At 35.5% G+C, this 14,916-nt stretch overlaps 2 long non-coding RNA genes across 5 annotated transcripts; one reads left to right on the forward strand and one right to left on the reverse strand.

Moving 5' to 3' along the window:
- Positions 1-968: 968 nt before the first annotated feature.
- Positions 969-12,000, reverse strand: LOC126688887 (uncharacterized). 4 transcript variants are annotated; one of them, XR_007644360.1, is made up of 5 exons: positions 11,591-12,000; positions 11,184-11,268; positions 9,901-9,972; positions 8,867-8,939; positions 969-8,732 (listed from the first exon to the last, which is right to left on the reverse strand). It is a non-coding gene; the product is annotated as an uncharacterized LOC126688887 (long non-coding RNA). The 4 variants fall into 4 exon arrangements; XR_007644361.1 differs by having other exon boundaries at positions 8,867-9,972; XR_007644359.1 differs by having other exon boundaries at positions 969-8,939; positions 9,901-9,996.
- A 350-nt stretch (positions 12,001-12,350) lies between these two features.
- On the forward strand, positions 12,351-14,718 carry LOC126689727 (uncharacterized). Its single transcript, XR_007644595.1, has 2 exons — positions 12,351-12,743; positions 14,351-14,718. It is a non-coding gene; the product is annotated as an uncharacterized LOC126689727 (long non-coding RNA).
- The last annotated feature ends 198 nt before the right edge of the window (positions 14,719-14,916 follow it).

Raw genomic sequence — 14,916 nt, forward strand, 5'->3', positions numbered from 1 at the left:
CCTAGCAAACACCAAAAATCAAATGGTGTTTTAGATATTTAGACTTGATGATAAAGAATAATCATTCGGAAAAAGTGACTACTTAATATTAATTTTTTAAATATGTAGTCAAACAACCCCCTTTTCAAATTATGTAACAAAAATACATTTGTTTTGAAACTTGATATTGCTAATGTCAAAGTTCTAATTGAAACTCAATATTAGCAATGTCAAGTTCTATGTATATTTTTAAGTGGAACTCGATATTAGTTATGCGCAAAATTTTCAAAAAAATTTAAGTGGTAAAATACACAAAACTCAAGTTTCAAAATAAGAATATTTTGCTACATAATTTGAAAATCGACTGATAGACTACATAGTTCAAAAATTAATGCTAAACAAAATTAATGCTAAACCGTCATTTTACCGTTGAAATTTGCAAAGTTTAATAATGTAAAAATAAGAAAATGAAAAAAAAAAGTATATGTATTGTTGACGTGTCAAAGCATAATTGGGTGGTTCTGTGGTGTTGGCTTCCACTAGTTGACTGGACCGAGGGTCCCGCATAAATATTTGTTTTCATTCCGTGCAATGATTATGGGGGGATGATGATCCACAAAAGAAATGATAAACAAACGAAATGCATGTGCAATGTGGGTTGTTTCTCTGGCACTTCTCTATCTCCGGCCTTTTGTTTTGTATTGGTTAGAATTTTGGAATTTTCCTCCTTTTATGAGGTGTGGACAGTTAAGCTCCACATTTCCAGCAATGGGGTCCCTGCTCCTTAGTGGACCAGATATTTTATCCGATGCAATCACTAATTATTATATCATAATCATAATTATCAAGATAGGAACCCCATTAACCTGTGAATGCTTTTTCCCCACTTGACATTTATGATAACTATCACGCTCGAAGCACTCGATGAAAAATTCAAAGGCCCAATGGCTCTCTTTCATTGGACAAAACTCAGAGACCACCAAGGAAAGTTTCAAGCAAAACAATTATTATTTAATTTTAAATATACAAACAAAGTTAACACAAATAAAAGGTTAACAACCAGACTTTGAGATAAAGAAAAAGTTCTAAATGGCAGTATAATTTTTTATTTAATTTGTCTAAAATTTTGATTAATCATGAACCTAATCCTTATTCTCATCAAAATCATGGTACCATGTGAATATTAGTAGGGACATTTTACTGAGAAACCTTAAAATATTCTTGGAGAAACTGGAACATTACTGGGCAAGTGGGCATTATTGATGCTCAAGTGACATTGCCTCCCTTGTGTGAGACACAATAAAACAACAGTATCAAAAAGTGATACAACATTAAAGAGCACCAGAAAGTATACTATTTATTGTAGACGGATGTTGAAGGTTGATTGAAGATGATTCAGAAAACCTGCATTCCATAAATCTGAATGATACCTTACTATGGTCGTAGTTGTGTACTGTCTGAAGTGAGGAATCATTGCTGGATATCCTCATATCCTATGAGATAGCCATAGTAATACTCAAGTTTTCTGAAGGATCGAAGCTCAAACCAGGATCAAAATGTTTTCTTTTTATAAACCAGAACAAATCCCTATTTAGAGATCAGAATATGACAGCAGGAATCAACTTCAGAAAAATTCAACCCACAATCATCTACTTTTTAGCTAAGCATCTATATTTTTTTTTTCCAAACCTTTCATTTAACTCATCTGGAGTATAATTAGTCTGTGGGCTGCCTTTCACAGGATAAGCATTACAGCATATGCAGCATCCAAAGTCACATATATTCTTAAAAGAGTGACGCTACAATTATTATAGTTTTTACTGCATAAATCTTACAAATTGATACGTCAACTTTTAAATCACAAAGCAAAAGGTAATTAAGAAATTTATCTAATATATAGTTAATGTGGCACCAATTCATTACCAGTTCAATTTGTAAGCTTTTTGTAGTAAAGTTAGTAGAGTAGCTTTGGCATTTTCCTTCTTAAAATCGTAATGATAGCCCTATACTAAGTCACAGCATGTATATAAACACCCTCAAATAACGGTAGAAAAAAGGAGCACTGTATGCTTCTTATGTGCTTTCTAGGTGATACTGAGCTGGCAAGACAATTTACTAGCAATATAATTTAAGTGGGGAAGGTAGAACAATTACATCTTCACAGCATGCTTTCCAAAACTATCATGAAGAATTGAAGATAATGCAATTTTCATAACCTTCCAAGGACCACAGGATTTTATTCTCAAATTCAAATGCATGCTGATGCTTTAATGAGTTAAATGTCAAGGCAAGATGGTATATAAGCATCATAATAATCAATGTGTCTGTGACTAAGCATGCCCTAAACATATCTCGAAATACCCAGCTAAGTGCTTCCAAAGGATTTGTTTATTGTAATAAATACACACACACACACAGATGGTACTCTCAAAGTATTCTATATTTTTCCCAAGAGAATATGTAAATACATGAATAAAATTTTTCTTTGACGTTACATGTTTCTGTAAAGGTCTGCAAATTACTCTAAAAACCAATTTAGGATGTTTAGAACTTCAGATCATGGATGTGTTCACTGCTAATCTGCCTATTTCAGACTTAGAAAAGCTATGTTGTAGATTCTATAATTGACGCATAAATTTCAAAAGCCATGCTTCCAAATTTTACCTATTTTCATTTCCACTCATGAATTTGTGCCTTCAAATGTTACAGAAACATAGTTGAGCAAATTCATTTTTATTAGGCACTAGGAAATGGTTTATTCCATTTACTTTTCATTGGGAAGACATTTTATTTATCATTACCATCTTTCATGTACCAAAGATTGTATTAGAAGCCCACATAATAGCTTTACTTTCCTGGATTATACAAAACCATTATTCTAGTTATCTAACTCACGCACCATGAAGGATTAGAACCTGCAACATCATACCCACCATCCCATTTCTAGGGGTGTTGGAAGTGCCATTTGGGTTACAGCCCATTGGCCTCTACTCATCTCTCTCAAATACACAATACACAGGTTTTAGAATCTCATTCAACAGTTCAAATTTGGTGGATTACACCAAATCCTTACCTTTAAGGCTTTAAGTACAGCTAGATCTTGTTTTACTCTCTTATTTATTAACTTAAATATTATTGTGGATTACACTAAATCATTAGCTTTTAACTGCAGCTACCCCACCACCCACCCTCTCTCTGATTCCTACTAGTGTGTTTCATAGCTTCTTTTATTGACCCATCAAGTTTTTAACTGTCAAATTAGATTCTTATCTGTCCCTTCAAAAAATCACTTTCCGAGAAAGAGAGCCTATAAAATTTCTCCTGGTGTGTATAACTGTTTATCCATTCAGATTCTTTCTCATCCCCATCAAGTAAGTTTTAACTACTTCCATAAAGGAACCTACAAAGGTCATGCTTGGTGCCCTTTTACATCATTAAAAACAAGGTAATTAACTACAGGGATAAACCATGTGGCAGCTACTGAGTTTTTTAAGGACTGGGACGATGCATCTGAAAGACCACCATTAGCTTTTCTTAGCACATTTTTCCCTACCATAAACTAGGATAAGGAATCCTTTCTCTAGTTTATTCTTTACTTTCGAAAGCCTTTTTTGACTGCTTCTGTTTGACTGGTTTTACTTGAACCCTCCATATCATGTCCCTAGCTACCAGTCTACCACTATGATTTCTTTACAGTAACATTTATCATGTATGGATGATGTGTCTGCTTGGATCATATACTTCTCATATTGAAGATATCATTTCGATCATATATTTTTGAAGGCATCATCTTGGTTGAACCTCTCTCTCTCTCTCTCTCTCATTACATTGAAGCATCTGCACCTATAACCAGGGTCAATCAGCTGATCATTTTTATAGAGACTGTCACAGACAAATTGGACAAGTCACACTTCAACTACTAAATGACATTTTAAATGACAAAATAGACAATCAAATTAGTAGAGAGATAATCCTGGGTGCTCAAGAATTTTGGTGAATTATCACAAACATTAATTTTCTAACTTATTAGTAATAGTATATAGTTATCCTCGTGGTATAACTTCAAATGCAAACATATTTAACTGTGTGTGGGCATAAGTCAGTGTTTAAAACAGCTTTATGTTTGTAATTCTCTGTGGACGGTTTATGTCATAAATAGTCCTCTTCAGAAAACAAAGCTGTTCCTGGACAACAAACAACACCACTCATCATAGACTATTGACTAGACTGCGATCATCAAATCAGTGAAGGACAAATGGAATGTGGAGGACATGCCTTTGCCAGCAGACCTCTCCGAGTTATCCCCGGACTGAATACATCTTCACATTTCCTTAAGAAATCATGTGTTAAAAGGCCACTTTGGCAAAGTGGATGTTATCATTGTTACATGTAAGCATCAGATATTCAGATTAGACTGGTCGGACACATGTTAAGATGGAAGCATTCCACTATCCCTGCTGGATGTCAGTAACTAATGAAGTCACTTCAACTTCGGCTAGGTCTATTGACTTAGGCCCGATCCAGTCTACATACTACATGAACCTATTGTGGCCCAACAAACCAGGATTGATATACATTAAGCATATTTATGGTTACCTACAATCTAGTTAGAGTAGCGACTTAAAAAAGCTGTTTCAGTTCAATATGACAGACATGTCATAAAAGGAACGCAAAGAAACTTTAGAGTGCAGTTTCCAGAACACTATGCAGAGGGATAAATGTTATGTGTTTCAGTTGGAGCCTTTACTGATTTAATGCAGAACAATTAGACTTTTGAGTTATGTTAAATTTCTATTGTTATCTGTTCCTTTCTTTTAAGATTAGTAGTTGATTTTGTTTCAGATTTTTCAATATGTAAACATTATGTGAACATTGGAAAAGCTGCATAATATCAAGCATTAATAAAATCAAGCTCCCTTAAAGTAGAGTAGCGCAGATATTTGTTCAATATTATCTACCATCTGTCAAAAGAGGGAACAACAATCCATTGTACAATGCATAAGAGCTGCTTGGGTATGGACCAAAGGTGGAGCACTTAATCACACTGTGAGCTATTTGTTTACAGGTCAACAACAGATTCTCGAGCGCATATCAAAGCTTTTTCCTAAGATTAACACTAAGCAAGAATCAGACAAAGCAACAAGACAGGTGACACAACATTCTTATGTCCCCAAAATGGCTAAAATCTACTTCCTTTGCTTCAATGGCGAGGAAGACCCCACAAGTCTGCTTTGTTGAGCAAAGCAGTTCTTACAGCTCCACGCCATTGAAGACCAAGTTGCTCTAGTATCCTTTCATTTAGAAGGGGGTGCTCAACTTCAGTTTCAAATGATTAAACAAGATATGGGTACGATTTCTTAGGGTGGATTTAAAGATGGACCTCTCAGTTACAATCCAACACAATATGTAGATTATTTTGGATGGTTAACCAAATTGAAGCATAGTGGCACAATCAAGGACTATCAAACACAGTTCTAAAAACTGTTGGCTAAATTTGTCCATCTCCCCACAAGGACAGCAGGTGAGCTGTTTTACCAATGGACTGAAGAACACCATTGAAGTAGACATTCTCGCAGGAAGGCCTACCACGTTAACCCAAGTCATTGGGTTGGCCAGGTTACATGAGGCTACAAACATGTCTCAATGATAGAATTTCCAAACCATTGTGACAACTAATGCCACTCAAGAAAAAGGAGGTCCGTCCGCATGACCAACCCTGCCCATAAGGCGAATGACTTTCATCAAGTTGCAGAAAATAAGGGAGAAAGGGCTATGTTTCAACTGCAATGAAAGTATAACCCAAGCCACCTAGGCAAAAGGTTGTTCTTGATTGAAGCATGTTCCAAGGAAGACAATCAAGAGGTGGATATGGAAATTGAGATGGGAAGTGAAGAGGTGGTGCCTGGGATTTCTCTTCACACAATAAGTGGAGCTCTTGCACCAAACATCATGCAGTTTCAAGGACAACACAAGCACATGACACCCTTGGTGTTTGGTTGATTCTAGCAGCACTCAGAACTTTGTGAGTGAGAATTTGGCCAATAAAACCAAATTGACACCAAACACAAAAGGAAGGCTTAAGGTACTGGTAGCTTCCAAGGAGGAATTGAAAAGTGAAGGTCAGTGGAAGTGTGTGCTGTTAAAATTTCATGGTTTTATTACCCATGCAGATTTCTTAATGTGTGCCATTAAAATTATATGGATTTACTACCCATGTAGATTTCTTTATTCTTCCCTTAGAAGGCTAAAACATAGTCTTGAGACTACAGTGGCTACAATCTATAGGTGAGATTTTGTGAGACTTTTCAAGACTGTGGATGAAGTTCAACATCAATGGAAGAGAGATTGTACTAAAAGGATAATCTCAAGTAGTAGACAGAATTGTGAAGGAACTGCACCTCTGCTAGGTTACAGAAAATTAGAGGCATGGGGTTTTGCTTCAAATAGAGGGCAGTCCTCAAAATTCTTCCCCCTCCAGTTTGCTGAGGATTACATCTGTTATTGGAAAAGTTCCAGGTTGCCTCAAGCTCCAAGTGCCCTAACCCCTCCCCAAAAGTCATGATCATAAAATTTCCATGCAGCCTGGTAGTGGACCAGTAAGTGTGCAGCCGTACTGGTACCCATAGTGGCAGAAGACCGAGATCAGGCATCTAGTAAAGGAGATGCTGACTTCTGGCATAATCAAACTCAGTAATAGCCCCAACTTGTCACCAGTAATCCTCATTGAAAAACATGACGGCTCATGGTGTATGTGTGTGGATTACAGATCATTGAACAAGCTAACCATCAAAGACAAATTTCTCATTCCAATCATTAATAAGTTGATGAATTGCATTGGACACAACATTCTTCAAAGCTCTGGTCTATGAAGTGAGTACCATCCAGGTCGTGTTTTTGTCTAGACAATGTTCCAAAAACAGCTTTTAAAATTTAGCATAGGCATTTCAAGTTCCTAGTGACGCCTTTGGCCTCATTGATGTACCCTCCACTTTCCAAGCCCTCACGGATGAAGTATTTTAAGCACGCTTAAACAGATTCATCCTAATTTTCTTTGACAACACAATAGCTTTTAGTAAATCAAGGAATGACCATTTTAGCTCATTTAAAAGAAAAACTTTCACCTTTCTTTAGTCACATCAACTGTTAGTTAAGAAGAAATGTCAATTTGTGTGGACTGAAGTGAAATACTAGGGACATATCATTTCAAGAGGAGTAGCTGTCAGCCCTCAAAATGTCTCGGCCATGTTAGAATGGCCAATACCTAAAACTACCACCACCGTGTAAGGGTTCCTTGGGGTGAAGGGCTACCATCAGAAGTTTATCCAAAATTATAGCAAGATCACAGCTCCATTAAACAAAATTCTATAATAAAAAATTCATTTACATGAAGTCTTGCGGCTGATCAAGCTTTCCAACAACTCATAGAGGCCATGACTACAACACCTGTTCTTGCCTTACCTAATTTCAACAAAAAGTTCACTGTAAAATGTGACGCATCTAGGTCTGCGATAGGGTCTGTCTTAATGCAAGAGCAACCCATAGCCTTTTTGGTCATGCTCTTAGTGAAAAACATCCCTTGATGTCAACATATGAGATGGAACTCCTTACCTTAGTGTTAGATGTACAAAAATGGCCTCCCTACTTATTGGGACGATAATTTATAATCTGAATGGATCAAAAGAACCTCAAATATCTATAGACGCAAAGGATTGCCAACCGTGCACAGCAAACATGGATGTAGCTAGTGAGGTTTGATTTTACTAATAATTATAAAAAAGAGAGTGAGAATAAGGGTGTGAATGAATGACTTGTCACAAAGACAGGAGGGAGACATTGCGGAGCTAGCAACCTTATCTCATCCAACCCCTAGCTGGTTGGACACCATTAAAGAAGAAAATTCTTCCAACCCCAATCTAAAGAAGCTAGTTCACCTCACTCAAGAAGGTGAAGCCGTGGGCCTTTGTGAGTATAAAAAATGGAGTTTTATTCTTTAAGGAAAAGATCAATCTTAAACACGAATCATCTCTAATCCAAGACATCATCAGGCAGTTTCATGTAAGCACTTACAAAGGCTATCAAAAACACTACACCATGTTAGGTCCAAATTTTATAGGAAATACATAAGAGAACATGTCAAAGACTACATACGGCAGTAAGCAATTTATCAATAGCATAAGGTGGAGCAACTCAACCCAGTAGGTCTTTTCAACCATTAACAACTCCTACTTAGGTATGGGAAGATATCTCCATGGATTTTATTGATGGTCTACCCATATCCAAAGGTAAGTCCACTATCTTGGTAGTAGTGGATAGACGATAGACTATCAAAGTATGCTCATTTATCTGCATTAGCGATCCTTACATGGCTACAGGGTCAAATTTCTTCCCTTTTTTTAATTTTTTTATTTTGATAAGACGGTCAAATTTCTTTGATCATTTTTTTTTTTGATAAGTAAGAAGAATATATTATTAATAAAGGAATAGCATGAAAAAACAAAGAGTTCACGGTAGTAAACAAGCAGCCACTAAGCTATTCTAATAGACGAAAGGAAATCCATAAGGGTAAAACAATCCGAGAGACCCCAACACCGAGACCAATTAAAGAGGGTCCGTTGGCATAAATCTAATAACTAAACCACAATTTTCCCTTATCCTCAAAAGAACGCTAATTTTGTTCAGTCCAAATAGTCCACATTGAATAACCTGGAACCAAATTCCAAATATCAGAGCTACGCTTCCCAAGCCAATGATACCTGCAAAATAATAAGTCCACTACTGAACCTGGCATGACCCAATTGATCCCAAACAACCGAAGCATGTACATTGGTGATCATATATTTAAGCTCCATGCAGTACCCCGCATTATTGTTGGTGATCACAATCTTACCTTTACAAGCTTGTGTTGGACTAAACTGTTTTATTTGAACAGGACTGATTTTAACTTCAGCTCTACTAACCATCTACAAACCAATGGATGAAAAGAGGTTGTTAATAAGACATAAAAAATGTAATTGAAATATTTCACTAGTTATCAACCCGAGGACTGGGCAAAATGGCTGACTTATGTAGAGCACTACCATAACATCCTTCGAAGTGGTATATGGCCAACCACCTCCCAATTTTCTCACTTATGTCACTGGCACGGTATGCATAAAGGCAGTGGAACAAGAACTATTGAACTAGGATCAACTCCTCACAACCCTTAAGACCAGTCTCAAAGATTCTCATATTCATATGGAAAGGGTGTATAATAAGCACCACCAAGAAAAGGAATAATAAGCTGTGGATTGGATGTATTTGTGATTGTAGCCATAAAGGCAACTTAGTGTTGTTACAAGCCAATCGAAAGCTTGCACCAAGGAATTATGGACCCTATGAAAATATGAAAATTATTAGAGCTATAGCTTATAATTGGAGTTACCTGCTAGTTCTCAGACTCATGTAGTTTCTCACGTTTCATTGCTCAAGGAGAAACTTAGGAAGAATGTTTTTTCTCAATCACAGTTGCCCTAGATTAGAGCAGGGAAGGTTAGTCCCATGACCCCAAGCAATGCTGGATTGAAGACCAAAGGAAGGAAGGTTGAAATTCAAATTTATCGGCACGGATTGTCTCCAACAGATGCCACATGGGAAGATGCTGAATAAGCCTAACAAAGATATCCAGAGTTTTTTTTTCCTAGAGGACAAGGGATGTATTTAAAGGGGAAGGGAGATGTTATGTGTGAAAAAATTCCTCCGGACAGCTGGAGCCTTTACTTTTTTAAATGGAAAAACAATTAGACTTTGAGTTTGAGTTAAATTTCTGTTGTTATTTGTTTCTTTCTTTTAGGATTAGTTTTTATTTTTTTTATGTAAATATTATGTGTACATTGAAAAAGCTGTATTAAATCAAGAAAGCTCAATCAATTGAAAACAACTTACCCTCTTGTGCCGGAGGACTCGAGTCAGGCTACCTTGAAGTAGCCCAAATATTCGTTCAATATTATCTTCCATCTGTCAAAAAGAGGCAAATACAACCTGTTGTACTTAAGCATTAATTTGGGATGTTTTAGACTAAGTTCAATTGAGTCTTATTTTATTTATTTATTGCTGGATCAATTTTAATTAAGTTTTACCATAACAAGGCCAAGCTGGTAATTTTTTTTTTTTTTTGGAATGGGTTCTCCTTAGCTATACCAAAGCCCATGAGTCTTATTTTGTATTTTTGAGTCATTTTGTTTTTTGGCTTAGAAGTTCTTGCATACTTTTTCTTTATTATCAGTAGTCCTAGTCTTTTTAGGAATATTATATTTAGAGTTCTAGTCTTTTTTTTTTTTTTTTCTGAATAAGTAACATTCTTATTGATGAAAAGACCAAGTAGTAGTACACAGGGAGTAGTTCTAGTCCTTCTAAGTTTTAAAAAATTCAAACAGCTTATGTTAAGCTTTTAGGGTGTGATTGTCTTCTCCTATACTTAAGTGGGATTGTTCAAGAAAACCTAGACATGATTGATTAGTGTTTATCTTTCTTTATTTCTCATTGTATCTATTTTTTTTAATTATCAAAAAAAATATATTTATTGTTTTTAACACCAAACAACCATCAAGCATATTCAAGATCCAACATTTTTATTACCTAAACCCTATTCAAGAACCATTCAAGTGCATCAAGAAATCAAACTCCATGCTAAAATCCTAAAGATCCTACATTAAATTGCCTTTTTAAGGCTTTGTCCTGCATCACAGTGACTTCTTAGTGAGCGTGTAGTATAATTTTTCATCCTTTTCTGAGTATTGGTACTAACCTACAGATTTTTCAACACCATATATACATCAGATGCATTAAAGACAAAAACATAGCTATTTCCCTAAAACTTAGAGAAGGTCATTGCCAGTCTATGTCACCATCGAGACCAAGGCATTAGAGCTCGAATTTTTACATGCCATACAGGCAGTTTATAGAGCTTACTGTCTATATAAAATTAAAAATTAACAGTTCATATGACGAGATAAATTCTTTTCTCCCGATCACATAGAGGCACATTATGCTAATCAATTATGTTAAATCTAATTCAACCAAATCAACTCCATTTAAAAGTTTCGTGCATAATCAATTGAACTTCAAAGCAACTATGATTATCAGAGGGGAATGAAAATGCAAAGCATATAATCTCATGAAGTAAATAAATAAATAAACCTGCTAAGCCAAACAGTAAAGGCCCTTACCTCTTGTACCTCTTGTGCTTGTTAGATTAATCAGTGCATCCAGAAGCTTCTTAGATTAATGATCTGTATCCACTGAGTTCAAGACCTGAGAAATAGCCAGATTCGCAAATTTAAAAATGAAACAAATTATTCAAAAAACTCAAAAACAGAATGATTAATCAATCAGACTACGTTATGTGAAAATTTTACTTTAGTTTGATTTTCTAAATTTTATCATTAACCAAATGCTTTCAAATTAATCATTAACCAGCGCAATTATCAAGCTAATCATAAAATTGCAAGTACAGCATTTGTACAATTGTGCTTGCTTTATCGTAGATAATTTAGAGAAATCAAAACAAAATATCACATAAAAATGACAAAGGGCGATAAATACAGAACGAGGTTGGATTCAAATCCAAACTTACTTTTGTCGATTTCTCCATTGTGATTAGAGCCAGAGATCTCAGAAATCGAAGATGAATCCACCGAGTACTCTCAAAGATTCACATGCATCTTCGGAAACGGATGTGAATGCAGAATTCAAGCTTTTTCTTCACGATCTAGAACAAGAAGAAGAGCGAGTGAGAAATTGAATTCGAATTGCGACGGAGGTGAACCCGCATAGGTGAGAAAATTTAGGGATTTGAAATTGTGCATTTTGGAACTAATTTGACAATGAGTGCTTGGATCTCCGATTCGCGATCTCTGATGGACGAGTCTGGTGCTTCTATGGAGTTTGGCGCTTTTTCATTTCGCTTTTGTTTAGCGGGACGATTTTGAATGTCGTAATTGAAGAGTATTTATATATATACACTAATGTGTGTGATGAGATGGATTAGAGATGATTAAATTAGAAGAAAATTAACATTATAGTGTCTATTCGATCAAATTAGTAAATTACTATTTTTAAAATTTTCCTTTTGGTCTAAATAAAGCATTCGTTTTCTTTTTCTTTTTTTAGATAGGATAAAATTTCTACAATGAGGCCAAATTCCTTATTTAATGATGTGCGGGTCGTGCTTCGATCTCCCGAGGGCCCAAATACTAGGGGCTTGGGCTTGGGGTACCAGCCCACTTCAATTAATTGTTTAGAGATGGGAATAGTAGACCAACTCTTGGATTCCTAGCCTTATGGTCTGTTTGGATGTTAAAATAAAAAGGGGAGTAGAGTAGAGGGAAGGAGAGTAATTCATTTACTTTGTTTGGAAGTTTTTTAAGGAAGAAGGGGGAGGGATTTGGAGGGGTTTGGAGGGGTTTCAACTACCTCCAACCCCTCATTTTTAATTCCCCCAAATTGGAGAAATTTGGAGGGAGAGTAAAGCACATAAATTATTAAATATGTAAATTACCTAATCTACCCTTATTATATTAAAAAAATTACAAGGCATTTTAACGTTAAAAAAAAAAAAACACTGTAACCCTCAAGGTCTCAGTTCTCTCAAGCTCTCTGTGTTCTCTGTGTTCTCTCAAGCTCTCTCGGTGCTCAAGCTCTCTTGGCTCTCTCAGCTTACACTGGCTCTCTCTCTCTCTCACAACTTCTTCATTGTTCTCTCTCATGCCTACCATTCTCTCACAAAGGTAAACTCTATTTTTAATTTCTGTTTCATGGGTTTCTTTTAAGTTGAATCAAATAACTGTGTTCTTAAAATTGTGATTTTATTGGGTAATTTCTTATTAATTGTGATTTTATGGGGTAATAACATGTTATTTGTGGGTGGGTTTCGGATTTGAGGGCCTTTTTTTTAAATTTTAAAGTTTCAAAGTATTGCTCATAACGTGTTTGATAAAGTGCTTGAGTGAGTCTAGATTGTGAACTTGCATAAATAATAGCTTAGTGTTTATAGCTTAGTGTATCCGAATATGACCAAGAAGTACAAGATCAAGTTCCCTGGGTGTGGGTGCAATGGAATCATCAATCACCAAACTGGTTTCGTGAGAGCTGGGTCTTTCTTGGTCTTTGCTTTCTTGCTTTGGCTTTTGCAGTAATAGAACAAAAATCGATTGCATTTTCTTGATGCTGATTCTTGTAAAGATGAGACAATTCTTTGTGTCTATAATCAGAATCTGGTTTTAGGGTTAAAGTGTTTGATAAAAAGAATTCAATGAAAATACAGGTTTATGTTTCACAGAAAAAGGTTTGTTAATGATTTGTTGAGTGTATATGGTCATATGGTTGAGTTTGGCTACCCAAAGATTTGAATGGTTCTGTCTAATATTTGGTCTCTGGCACATTTGTTCTAATGCATGTGATATTTGATTTGATAAGTGTGTGTGTGTGTGTGAGATTAGCATTTCAACAAACCAATTATGGTAATCCAAAATTCCAATTATCCAGGCTTTCAACTGTTATTGCGTGCTTATATTGGGAATAGTAAATCCTAAAGATCAGATTGAAATGAAAGCTATGAGCATGAGGTGCATATAACCATTAACAGTACTCATAAAATGGGAAGCTCCTTATTTGTAGTTTTCTGCCCAAATTGCTAGTTTGTGAGCTGCAAAATTTCCATCATGGTGACTTGAAGGAACTTTGCCATTAGTAAAATGTTATGTCTCAAATCTGATACCAACTATGTGCCTTTTATAAGTAATTTAGTGAGCCAGTGATGAAACAGAAGTAGAGGAGCTATTGAATGCTCTTACAGGAGTCTTCAAGGTCACTGTCAGAGTGTCAGTCTAGCTCCTAAACTTCCTTCTCAAACAGTCCATGAGTTTGATGTTAATTCAATGTTTTTGTTTGCATTTTATAAAAAAAAAAAAGTGTTTGTTTGCAATTTCAGAACAATTGTATTATGCTGAAAGATTTGTGTACGTGTATGGTTTTGTGTTGGTATTGTGATTGTGAGCCTTTTTTATGATTTTTTTTTTTTTTTTTGGTTGTTGATAATGTATTGAAATTATTTTTTCTTTTTGAAATTTCTTGTCCCGAAACCAGAAAGAAAAAAAAAAATAGTGGCAAGAATTGGTATTGGTGGACCAAGTTTGGATACACAGCTTGTCAATTTGAAAACTTTGTCTGCTTACATTGTCATAGCTCATTGTAACAGTGTTTTTGTTAATTCAATGTTTTTGTTTGCATTTTATAAAAAAAAAATATGGTCATAGCTCATTGTAACAGTGTCCTTTTTTCAGTGGCTTGAAAACTTTGTCTGCTTACATTCATTTTTATGCTTTTCACTTCTTAGTTGTCAGGCATGATACAATGTCATATGAGGCCTTTGATTCAAAAATTGGCTGTACTGCCAATGCTCACAATCTCTTGAGCTTGCCTTCATTATTGCTGAGCGCCTAAGGAGGAGGATCACATCACCGCAAGCTCTTGCCCTCTAGGCTTCTACAGTGAGGCTTTAAGAGCCCACCAATGTGCTCTTTTTCTTACGTTAATAGCAATTATATTAGCATTAGCACTATTGGATTTTCAGTTATTTATGTTGTGTATTGTGTGTATACTAAAAGGAAGAGTGATGATTTGAGACACTATGAAAACACAGGGGAATAAATGGATAACAATTTATTTATTCCATAAGAATATAAGATATGATTGCATTTTATTCTTGGTTGTGTGGTCCAGATAGTACAGTTAAAAGTAATTTCAAAGCTTATTATTTCAGATTTTTCTTATTTGAGATACCATTCAATTGATTCTAAAAATAAAGAATAGATATTTTTTATTAACCAAAACTCTTATGCTTCAATGTCATTGTAAGCCCTTGCCGTAATATTCAACCTGGGGGGATGTCTGTGATTATTG

This window comes from Quercus robur, chromosome 6 (genome assembly GCF_932294415.1).
Source record: "Quercus robur chromosome 6, dhQueRobu3.1, whole genome shotgun sequence".
Taxonomy (NCBI): domain Eukaryota; kingdom Viridiplantae; phylum Streptophyta; class Magnoliopsida; order Fagales; family Fagaceae; genus Quercus; species Quercus robur.